Source organism: Anolis sagrei, chromosome 11, assembly GCF_037176765.1.
Source record: "Anolis sagrei isolate rAnoSag1 chromosome 11, rAnoSag1.mat, whole genome shotgun sequence".
Lineage (NCBI taxonomy): Eukaryota > Metazoa > Chordata > Lepidosauria > Squamata > Dactyloidae > Anolis > Anolis sagrei.
In genome coordinates, this window is record NC_090031.1 from 811,654 (window position 1) to 823,885 (window position 12,232).

The following is a 12,232-nucleotide window of genomic DNA, read 5'->3' on the forward strand; positions in this document are numbered from 1 at the left end:
AGTGCATGCACTGGTAACCTCAAGGCTGGACTTCTGCAATGTGCTTTGCATTGGGCTACCTTCAGCTGGTTCAAACTACAACAGCCAGCTTGGCTACAAGAACATCCAGGAGTAAGCATATTACACCGATCCTAAAGTCACACCACTGGCTACCAATGAGTTTCCAGGCAAAGTACAAGGTGTTGGTTTGAACTTTAAAGCCCTACATGGTTTGGGTCCAGGTTCCCTACAGGATCACTTTCTACGCCCCTTTGGACACTGAGGTCCTCTGGGTTTTACCCCAGAACCCAATTGGCGACTGTCACCCAGGGGACTGTTTCATCAGCCGCCCCAAAATTGTAGAATGACCTGCCAAAGGAAGAGATCCCACAGATAGATCAGACACAAGTGAAGACCTATCTCTTCCGGCAGGCCTACCCATTCTTCCCAGCAAGAAGACACCATTAAAAGACTCCCGACAGATGGCCATCCAGCCTCTGCTTCAAAACACGGATTTCTTCTTCCTTGCCATGACTTTCTTCCTCTCTCTCTCTCTCATTTTTTCCCCTTCTCCCTCCATTTATGACTAATCCCCGCCTCTTAACGGTGATTTATTTGTTGCCATAATCCGTCACTGATTCATCTTAATTTCCCGGCCGAATGAAAGGCGTCGCGGTGCCGGGCCGCCCCTTAATTGCGTCGGCGAGGCAACAAACGGCGGTGTTAATCAAAATAAATTGAAGATCAACAATAAAATCATTACATCTTCGCCCAGCCCCAGTGTAACTAATCAGTTTTGACTTGAAGCGGCCCAACACCAATCATGGATCTGTCAGGACAGAGGCGCTCATTAAAGGGAGACTTTGGGGGTCTCCCAGGCCGGACCCTCGCCTTCGGTGACAATAGGCTGGCTTCTGGCCAAGGGAGGAAGAAGGGCAGAACCAACCAGGCAGCCTACGTTGGAGCCAAAGGGAAGAAAGAACCGAAGATAGAAAGACGATAGCGATATGATCATAATAATAATAATTTGTTGAAGGCTTTCATGGCTGGAATCCCTGGGTTACTGTGAGTTTTTCAGGCTGTGTGGCCATGTTTCAGAAGCATTCCCTCCTGACATTTCGCCTGCATCTGTGGCAAGCACCCTCAGAGGTTTGTTCAGATGTCTGTTGGAAATGAGGCAAGTGGAGTGTATATATATTGATGGAATAATTCCCAGGTGGGAGGAAGAACCCTTTCCTATTTGAAGCAGGTGTGGATGTTGCAATTAGAAAGCTTGATGAGCATTGAGTATATAACCACCTTGTTATTTGTGTTGTCGAAGGCTTCCGTGGTCAGAATCATTGGGTTGCTGTGAGTTTTGCTGTGTGGCCATGTTCCAGTTACATTCCATTCTCTCCTAACGTTTCGCCTGCATTTGTGGCAAGCACCCTCAGAGGTTTGTTCAGAGGTCTGTTGGAAATGAGGCAAGTGGAGTGTATATGTATCTGTGGAATGATGTCAAGAGTAGGAGAAAGAATCCTTGTCTGATTGAATGTTGCAGTTATCAAGCTTGATTAGCACTGAGTATTTAGCCACCTTGTTATTATTGTTTTATTATCATTGCTGCAGTCTGGTTGCACACTGCAAGAATGGGAAGGAATACTTACTTACTTACTTACTTAGGTGTTCCCTCATTGGCCGAGTAGGATAGTCTTCCAGGATCAGTGTGGTGGGTCCATAGGTGACCGTGGAGCCCTCTTCTTGACCTGCATCTTCTCCCGCAGTGAGGGCATTGGTTTCCAGGTGGAAGGCGGTCTCAGTCAGGGTTGGTTTGACGCGCCTTCCTCTTGGCACTTTTCTCTCTTTCACCCTCCATTCGTGCCTCTTCAAATTCTACAGCACTGCTGGTCACAGCTGACCTCCAGCTGGAGCGCTCAAGGGCCAGGGCTTCCCAGTTCTCTCTTGGTGTCTATGCCAGAGTTGTTAAGGTTGGCTTTGAGCCCATCTTTCAATCTCTTTTCCTGTCCTCCAACATCCCGTTTTCTGTTCTTGAGTTCGGAGTAGAGCAACTGCTTTGGGAGACGGTGGTCGGGCATCCGGACAACGTGGCCGGTCCAGAGGAGTTGATGGCGGAGGACCATCGCTTCAGTGCTGGTGGTCTTTGCTTCTTCCAGCACGCTGACGTTTGTCCTCCTGTCTTCCCAAGAGATTTGCAGGATTTTCTGGAGGCACCGCTGATGGAATCGTTCCAGGAGTTGCATGTGATGTCTGTAGACAGTCCATGTTTCGCAGGCATAGAGCAGGGTTGGGAGGGGAATAGCTTTATAAACAAGCTCTTTGGTATCCCTACGGATGTCCCAGAAGGAATCCCACTGGAGCATTGCAGCACACCCAAATACCTGGGTGGACCATGCTCTTGATCTCACGCAAAAAAGGTGGATGATAGAAATAATATTGCATGAAAGCTGACTGGCATAACCTGGGGTTCCCAACCAGACACAGTGAAGACATCTGCCCTTGCGCTTTGCTATTCTGGGTACGCATGCCCAGTGTGGAATACATCTCAACACGCTAAAACAGTGAATGTGGCTCTTAATGAGACATGCCACAGGATCACAGGATGTCTATGTCCAACACCGCTGGAGAAATTATACTGTTTAGCCGGCATTGCACCACCTGATATCCGTAATGAAAGGACCAAGGCAATGACATCTCTGGACCATCCTCTGTTCGGATATCAGCCAGCATGACAAAGACTTCAATCAAGAAACAGCTTCCTATGATCTACAGAGATACTTGTAGGAGCAACTCAGCGAGCGGCAGTTCAAAACCCGGAACCTCAACACGTGGCTGATACCAGATGACACAGAAGACTAGGAGACTTGGAAGGTGTTCAACAGAGTCGCTCTGGCACCACGAGGTGCAGAGCCAACCTTAAGAAATGGGGCCACAAAGTAGAGTCCACGACATGCGAGTGTGGAGAAGAACAAACTGCAGACCACCTACTAAAATGCAGTCTGAGCTCTGCCATGTGCACAACAGAGGACCTTTTCACAGCGACACCAGAGGCACTCCAAGTGGTCAACTTCTGGTCAAAGGATATTTAGCATCATGCCAAGTTTTTGACTTTGTTTGTGTTTTCAAATACAGTACAACTGTATTCTCAATTCGCTTCTGACACAATCAATAAATAGCAAGTCATGTTGCTTAGCCATGGTAGTGTTTCAAGTTCATCTCATTTCTCCTTAACAGACCGAAATGGAAAAAGTGTTATGGCATTAACAACTACAGTTAACTAAATAAATAAATAAGTTTATTGTCAAAGGCTTTCATGGCCGGAATCACTGGGTTGTTGTAGGTTTTTTCAGGCTATGTTCTAGAGGCATTCTCTCCTGACGTTTCACCTGCATATATGGCAAGCATCCTCACTACCTCACTACCTCTGAGGATGCTTGCCATAGATGCAGGCAAAACGTCAGGAGAGAATGCTTCTAGAACAGTGGTTCTCAACCTCCCCAATGACGCGATCCCTTAATACAGTTCCTCATGTTGTGGTGACCCCCAACCATAACATTGTTTTCATTGCTACTTCCTAACAGTCATTTTACTACTGTTATATGATATGCAGGATGTATTTTCATTCACTGGACCAAATTGGGCACAAATACCCAATACGCCCAAATGTGATGCTACTGGGGTTGGGGGAGGATTGATTTTGTAATTTGGGAGTTGTAGTTGCTGGGATTTATAGTTCACCTACAATCAAAGAGCATTCCGAACTCCACCAATGATGGATTTGAACCAAACTTAGCACACAGAACTCCCATGACCAACGGAAAACACTGGAAGGGTTTGGTGGGCACTGACCTTGAGTTTGGGAGTTGTAGTTCACCTATATCCAGAGAGCGCTCTGGACTCACACAATGATGGATCTGGACCAAACTTGGCAGAAATACTCAATATGCCCAAACGTGAACACTGGTGGAGTTTGGGGGAAATAGACCTTGACATTTGGGAGTTGAAGTTGCTGGGATTTATAGTGTACTACAATCAAAGAACATTCTGAACTCCACCAACGACAGAATTGGCTCAAACTTCCCACATGGAATCCTCATGACCAAAAGAAAATGCACTGTTTTCTGATGGTCCTTGGCGACCCCTCTGACACCCCCTTGCGACCCCCTCTGGGGTCCCGACCCCCAGGTTGAGAAACATTGCTCTAGAACAGGCATGGGGAACCTTCGGCCCTCCAGGTGTGGTGGACTTCAACTCCCACATTTCCTTGAGGCCAAGGTAAGCCTTTGGGGCGAATGCTGAGCCTCAAGGAATTGTGGGAGTTGAAGTCCACCACACCTGGAGGGCCGAAGGTTCCTGACCCCTGCTCTAGAACATGGCCATATAGCCCGAAAAAACCTACAACAACCCAAATAAATAAGTTTCTTGCGTCGTTTGCACAACACACTTACACACTGCAGCTGACACTCTTAACAGTGGCCAGGTACTGGACAAAGGACATTTAACGTCATGCCAAGTTTATAACTTTGTTTGTGGGTTTTTTTATGCATTATAACTGTGTTCTCAATTTGCTTCTGACACGATAAATAAATCAATAAATTTCTGCAGTCATTGTGTCATATAATAATTCAAATTCCCCACATTGTTGGAAGTATAGAACGTGCCAGCTTGGAAGTTTTGCCATTTTTGTGAGGCGCTCAGCCCATATTTCTTGGGCCAATCAGGCCCGATGTCGGACCTTTCTCTCATGCCTTAAGTCAGTGGTTCTCCACCTTCCTAATGCCATGACCCCTTCATACAGGTCCTCATGTTGTGGTGACCCCCGACCATAACATTATTTTCATTGCTACTTCACAACTATAATTTTGCTCCTGTTATGAATAATAGAATCATAGAATCCAAGAGTTGGAAGAGACCTCATGGGCCATCCAGTCCAACCCCATTCTGCCAAGAAGCAGGAATATTGCATTCAAATCACCCCTGACAGATGGCCATCTAGCCTCTGCTTAAAAGCTTCCAAAGAAGGAGCCTCCACCACACTCCGGGGAAGGCAGAGAGTTCCACTGCTGAACGGCTCTCACAGTCAGGAAGTTCTTCCTTATGTTCAGGTGGAATCTCCTCTCTTGTAGTTTGAAGCCATGGCTCCATTGCGTCCTAGTCTCCAGGGAAGCAGAAAGGAAGCTTGCTCCCTCCTCCTCCCTGTGGCTTCCTCTCACATATTTATACATGGCTATCATATCTCACTTCATCCTTCTCTTCTTCAGGCTAAACATGCCCAGCTCCTTAAGCCGCTCCTCATAGGGCTTGTTCTCCAGACCCTTGATCATTTTAGTCGCCCTCCTCTGGACACATTCCAGCTTAGAGTCAATATCTCTCTTGAATTGTGGTGCCCAGAATTGGACACAATATTCCAGGTGTGGTCTAACCAAAGCGGAATAGAGCATGGGGAGCATTACTTCCTTAGATCTAGACACTAGGCTCCTATTGATGCAGGCCAAAATCCCATTGGCTTTTTTTGCCGCCACATCACATTGTTGGCTCATGTTTAACTTGTTGTCCACGAGGACTCAGAGATCTTTTTCACACGTACTGCTCTCGAGCCAGGCGTCACCCATTCTGTATCTTTGCATCATCTTGTAAATATCCGATATGCAGGATGTATTTTCATTCATTTGGCACAAATACTCGATATGCCCAAATTTGAATACTGGTAGGGTTGAGGGGAGGATTGCTTTTGTCATTTGGGAGTTGTAGTTACTGGGATTTATAGTTCACTTACAATATCAAAGAGCATTCTGAACTCCACCAATGATGGAATTGAACCAGACTTGGGACACAGAGCTCCCATGACCCACAACAAATTTTGGAAGAGTGTGGTGGGCATTGACCTTGGGTTTTGGAGTTATAGTTCACCTACATCCAGAGAGCAGTGATGCATCTGGACCAAATTTGGCATGAATACTCAATGTGACCAAATGTGGACACTGGTGCAGTTTGGGGAAGATAGACCTTGACATTTGGGAGTTGTGGTGGCTGGGATTTATAGTTCATCTACAACATCAAAGAGCATTCTGAACTCCACCAATGATGGAATTGAACCAAACTTGGGACACAGAGCTCCCATGACCAATAGAAAATACTAGAAGGGTTTGGTGGGCATTGACCTTGGATTTTGGAGTTATAGTTTACCTACATCCAGAGAGCAGTGATGCATCTGGACCAAACTTGGCATGAATACTCAATGTGACCAAATGTGGACACTGGTGCAGTTTGGGGGAAGATAGACCTTGACATTTGGGAGTTGTAGTGACTGGGATTTATAGTTCACCTACAATATCAAAGAGCATTCTGAACTCCACCAATGAGGGAATTGAACCAGACTTGGGTCACAGAGCTCCCATGACCCACAACAAATTTTGGAAGAGTGTGGTGGGCATTGACCTTGGGTTTTGGAGTTATAGTTCACCTACATCCAGAGAGCAGTGATGCATCTGGACCAAACTTGGCATGAATACTCAATGTGACCAAATGTGGACACTGGTGCAGTTTGGGGAAGATAGACCTTGACATTTGGGAGTTGTGGTGGCTGGGATTTATAGTTCATCTACAACATCAAAGAGCATTCTGAACTCCACCAATGATGGAATTGAACCAAACTTGGGACACAGAGCTCCCATGACCAATAGAAAATACTAGAAGGGTTTGGTGGGCATTGACCTTGGATTTTGGAGTTATAGTTTACCTACATCCAGAGAGCAGTGATGCATCTGGACCAAACTTGGCATGAATACTCAATGTGACCAAATGTGGACACTGGTGCAGTTTGGGGGAAGATAGACCTTGACATTTGGGAGTTGTAGTGGCTGGGATTTATAGTTCACCTACAATATCAAAGAGCATTCTGAACTCCACCAATGAGGGAATTGAACCAGACTTGGGTCACAGAGCTCCCATGACCCACAACAAATTTTGGAAGAGTGTGGTGGGCATTGACCTTGGGTTTTGGAGTTATAGTTCACCTACATCCAGAGAGCAGTGATGCATCTGGACCAAACTTGGCATGAATACTCAATGTGACCAAATGTGGACACTGGTGCAGTTTGGGGAAGATAGACCTTGACATTTGGGAGTTGTAGTGGCTGGGATTTATAGTTCACCTATAACCAAAGAGCATTCTGAACTCCACCAATGATGGAATTGAACCAAACTTGGGACACAGAGCTCCCATGACCAACAGAAAATACTAGAAGGGTTTGGTGGGCATTGACCTTGGGTTTTGGAGTTATAGTTTACCTACATCCAGAGAGCAGTGATGCATCTGGACCAAACTTGGCATGAATACTCAATGTGACCAAATGTGGACACTGGTGCAGTTTGGGGAAGATAGACCTTGACATTTGGGAGTTGTAGTGGCTGGGATTTATAGTTCACCTATAACCAAAGAGCATTCTGAACTCCACTAATGATAGAATTGGGCCAAACTTCCCATATGGAGCCCCCCATGACCAAGAGAAAATACTGTGTTTTCTAATGGTCTTTGGCGACCCCTCGGACACCCCCTTGTGACCCCCCTTAGGGGTCCCGACCCCCAGGTTGAGAAACACTGCCTTTAGTGTTCCTTCCTCTGTGCTAGTGGTTCTCAACCTGGGCTCCCCAGATGTTTTTGGCCTTCAACTCCCAGAAATCCTAACAGCTGGTAAACTGGCTGGGATTTCTGGGAGTTGTAGGCCAAAAACATCTGGGGACCCCAGGTTGAGAACCACTGCTCTATGCCTTTCTGCAGGCTGCAGTGAGAAAGCGTTTCGACAACAGTCCTAGGAGGTCTGATTTATCGAAGGTCAGCTTGGCATAATATTTCCAAACAAATGATGATGCAGGCTGCAAAGAAAGAGAAAAGCAATAGAGAAGAGAGGGGAAGAGGCAGGGATGTATTCCATCTCAGAGAAGTTAGTGAGCATTTAGAGCATGGGAGAGATACGCAAGGGGAAGCAACCCCGGCGTCTCCACGTGCAGATAAATCAAGGCTTCCGGTTCGTCATAAAGGGCTCCGAGGACAAGCCGAAGTGGTCTGCGGAGAGGCAGTAACCCTCGAATATTGCCTCCCATATTTAAATCTTCCTCCACCGTAAAGCGGGGGGTTCATTCCAGGTCAATCATCGAGTGCGCCTTTCCTTTCGGGAGGGCTGGCATGGCTTGGCGGAAGGGTTTTGTCTTTTTATGAGCCTGAGTTATCGCTCTCGGTATAAATCCCAGGCCTGAGAGAGAAGATGGTTGTTTCTTATTCCTTTGTGAATGGGGCACACAAAGGTCATGCGGCGAGTGGTGCTTCCAGGGCTTCAAGGGAGATATATCACTTTCAGCAGGAGGCTTGTTAGTGCCAGGAAAGTGGGGGGGGGGGGGGGGTGAACCGACATGCATAATGATGCCCTACCTCTATTGGTGGTGGTGGTCCTGTGGCTGGCATCGCAAGGGAAGGCCGATCCGGATACCTATGCACATGTACATCGTCTGGCTGTAAAAGGGATAGGTTAAGCACCACCAGCAGAGAATTGGAGCACTTATTTATTATCCTAGTTCCAACAGACCTCACTACCTCTGAGGATGCTTGCCATAGATGCAGGCGAAATGTCAGGAGAGAATGCCTCTAGACCATGGCCATATAGCTCACTACCTCTGAGGATGCTTGCCATAGATGCAGGCGAAACGTCAGGAGAGAATGCCTCTAGAGCATGGCCATATAGTCACTACCTCTGAGGATGCTTGCCATAGATGCAGGTGAAACGTCAGGAGAGAATGCCTCTAGACCATGGCCATATAGCTCACTACCTCTGAGGATGCTTGCCATAGATGCAGGCGAAACGCCAGGAGAGAATGCCTCTAGACCATGGCCATATAGCTCACTACCTCTGAGGATGCTTGCCATAGATGCAGGCGAAATGTCAGGAGAGAATGCCTCTAGACCATGGCCATATAGCTCACTACCTCTGAGGATGCTTGCCATAGATGCAGGCGAAATGTCAGGAGAGAATGCCTCTAGACCATGGCCATATAGCTCACTACCTCTGAGGATGCTTGCCATAGATGCAGGCGAAATATCAGGAGAGAATGCCTCTAGACCATGGCTATATAGCATGAAAAAACTACAACAACCCAGTGATTCCAGCCATGAATCTCCAGCCAGGAGATTCCATCTGAACACGAGGAAGAACTTCCTGACTGTGAGAGCCGTTCAGCAGTGGAACTCTCTGCCCCGGAGGGAGTGTGGTGGAGGCTCCTTCTTTGGAAGCTTTTAAGCAGAGGCTGGATGGCCATCTGTCAGGGGTGCTTTGAATGCAATATTCCTGCTTCTTGGCAGAATGGGGTTGGACTGGATGATGGCCCAGGAGGTCTCTTCCAACTCTAGGATTCTATGATTCTAACCTTCAACAAAACATTAAACATGTTTGGTGCTGTATTTAGGATCTGGGGTTCAGGGAGAAGTGTCCAAGACTCACTTCTAGATCAGTGTCCTGTGAATCCTGTGGGCACATGAGTCCTTTGCCCCACCCTGGTCATTATTCCACAGATGTCTAAACCCTTTTTCCTAGTTCCAACAGACCTCACTACCTCTGAGGATGCTTGCCATAGATGCAGGCGAAATGTCAGGAGAGAATGCCTCTAGACCATGGCTATATAGCTCACTACCTCTGAGGATGCTTGCCATAGATGCAGGCGAAATGTCAGGAGAGAATGCCTCTAGACCATGGCCATATAGCTCACTACCTCTGAGGATGCTTGCCATAGATGCAGGCAAAATGTCAGGAGAGAATGCCTCTAGACCATGGCCATATAGCTCACTACCTCTGAGGATGCTTGCCATAGATGCAGGCGAAATATCAGGAGAGAATGCCTCTAGACCATGGCCATATAGCTCACTACCTCTGAGGATGCTTGCCATAGATGCAGGCGAAATGTCAGGAGAGAATGCCTCTAGACCATGGCCATATAGCTCACTACCTCTGAGGATGCTTGCCATAGATGCAGGTGAAATGTCAGGAGAGAATGCCTCTAGACCATGGCCATATAGCTCACTACCTCTGAGGATGCTTGCCATAGATGCAGGCGAAATATCAGGAGAGAATGCCTCTAGACCATGGCCATATAGCTCACTACCTCTGAGGATGCTTGCCATAGATGCAGGCGAAATGTCAGGAGAGAATGCCTCTACACCATGGCCATATAGCTCACTACCTCTGAGGATGCTTGCCATAGATGCAGGTGAAATGTCAGGAGAGAATGCCTCTAGACCATGGCCATATAGCTCACTACCTCTGAGGATGCTTGCCATAGATGCAGGCGAAATGTCAGGAGAGAATGCCTCTAGACCATGGCCATATAGCCCGAAAAAACCTACAACAACCCAGTGATTCCGGCCATGAAAGCCTTCGACAATACTTATTTATTTATCGTGTCAGGGGCAACCAGATAATTGTATTACATTTCTAGCAGAACAAAACAAACAAACAGACAAAACACGAAATTTGCAAGCTTGGTAGTTGATTAAATGTCCTTTGACCAGTAGCTGACCCCTTGGAGTGCCTCTGGTGTTGCCGCAAGGAGGTCCTCCCTTGTGCTCAGGTTGCATTGCAGCAGGTGATCTGTAGTTTGCTCTTTTCCACACTCACATGCCGTGGATTCCACTTTGTGGCCCCATTTCTTGAGGTTGGCTCTGCATCTCGTGGTGCCAGAGCACAGTCTGTTCAGCGCCTTTCAAGTCGCCCAGTCTTCTGTGTGCCCAGGGGGGAGTCTCTCATTTGGTATCAGCCATTGGGTTTGAGCCTGCCACTTTTGGACTCTTGCTTGCTGGGGTGTTCCAGCGAGTGTCTCTGTACACCTTAGAAAACTATTTCTTGATTTAAGTCGTTGACGTGCTGGCTGATACCCAAACAGGGGATGGGCTGGAGATGTCTCTGCCTTGGTCCTTTCACTATTGGCTGCCACTTCCTGGCCGATGTCAGGTGGTGCAATACCGGCTAAGCAGTGTAATTTCTCCAGTGGAGTAGGGCGCAGGCACCCCGTGATAATGCGGCATATCTCATTCAGAGCCACATCCCCTGTTTTAGCATGGTGAGATGTGTTCCACACTGGGCATGCATACTCAGCAGCAGAGTAGCATAGCGCAAGGGCAGATGTCTTCACTGTGTCTGGTTGTGATCTCCAGGTTGTGCCAGTAAGCTTTCGTATGATATTGTTTCTAGCACCCACTTTTTGCTTGATGTTCAGGCAGTGCTTCTTGTAGGTCAGAGCACGGTCCAAAGTGACTCCCAGGTATTTGGGTGTGTTGCAATGCTCCAGTGGGATTCCTTCCCAGGTAATCCTCAGAGCTCGGGATGCTTGTCTGTTCTTAAGGTGAGAGGCACATGTCTGTGTTTTAGATGGATGAGGAATCAGCTGGTTTTCTCTGTAGTAGGCAGTTAGAGCACCTAGAACTTCAGAGAGCTTCTGTTCCACCATCTCAAAGCTCCCTGCTTGAGCGGTGATGGCACGATCATCAGCATAGATGAAGCTCTCTGTTCCTTCTGGCAATGGCTGGTCATTTGTGTAGATGGTGAACATTGTAGCACTGTGTTGAGAGGAAGGAAGGGAGTGTTGCTGGGTGGAACACCTTTCCACCCAGCTTCATGAATCAAATCACAGGGATTTGAAAACCTGGAACTGCACTTTGAGGTGATACAGTGAAACAAGGCAAAATCCATACACTTGATCAAAATTGTATCCAGAACTTTAGAACAAAACACAGCATCAAACAGATCAAAAACCATGAAGACCTGAACAGGAATTGCAATCCAGAAACTTGAAACTTAACCAAGAAAACAGAAACACGACACACAATCCAGGAACTTTAACATTTGAAGCAAGGCCATCGAACTTAAGAGATGTTTCCACGTAAAATTCAATGTTATTCTCACAAAGAGCTGCACGCATCAAAGCCTCAATTCACTCTCATGACATCACTCCGCATGCACCTGCTTCTTCACTGCTTATCTCAAAGCCACTGGGAAAAGCAAGTCTGTCTCTGTTTCACATTCTCTCAGCGCAACGGCAGCCTCTCTAACCTAGGAAAAAGACTCACACTCTCCCACATTCCTCTCAGGAGAAAACTCTGGCAGATTCTCATGGGAACAGTTTTTGCTTTCTCGAACATCCTAAGAACTCCCAGGATATTTGCTAACACAGTGGTTCACAACCTTCCTTATGCTGTGACCCCTTAATACAGTTT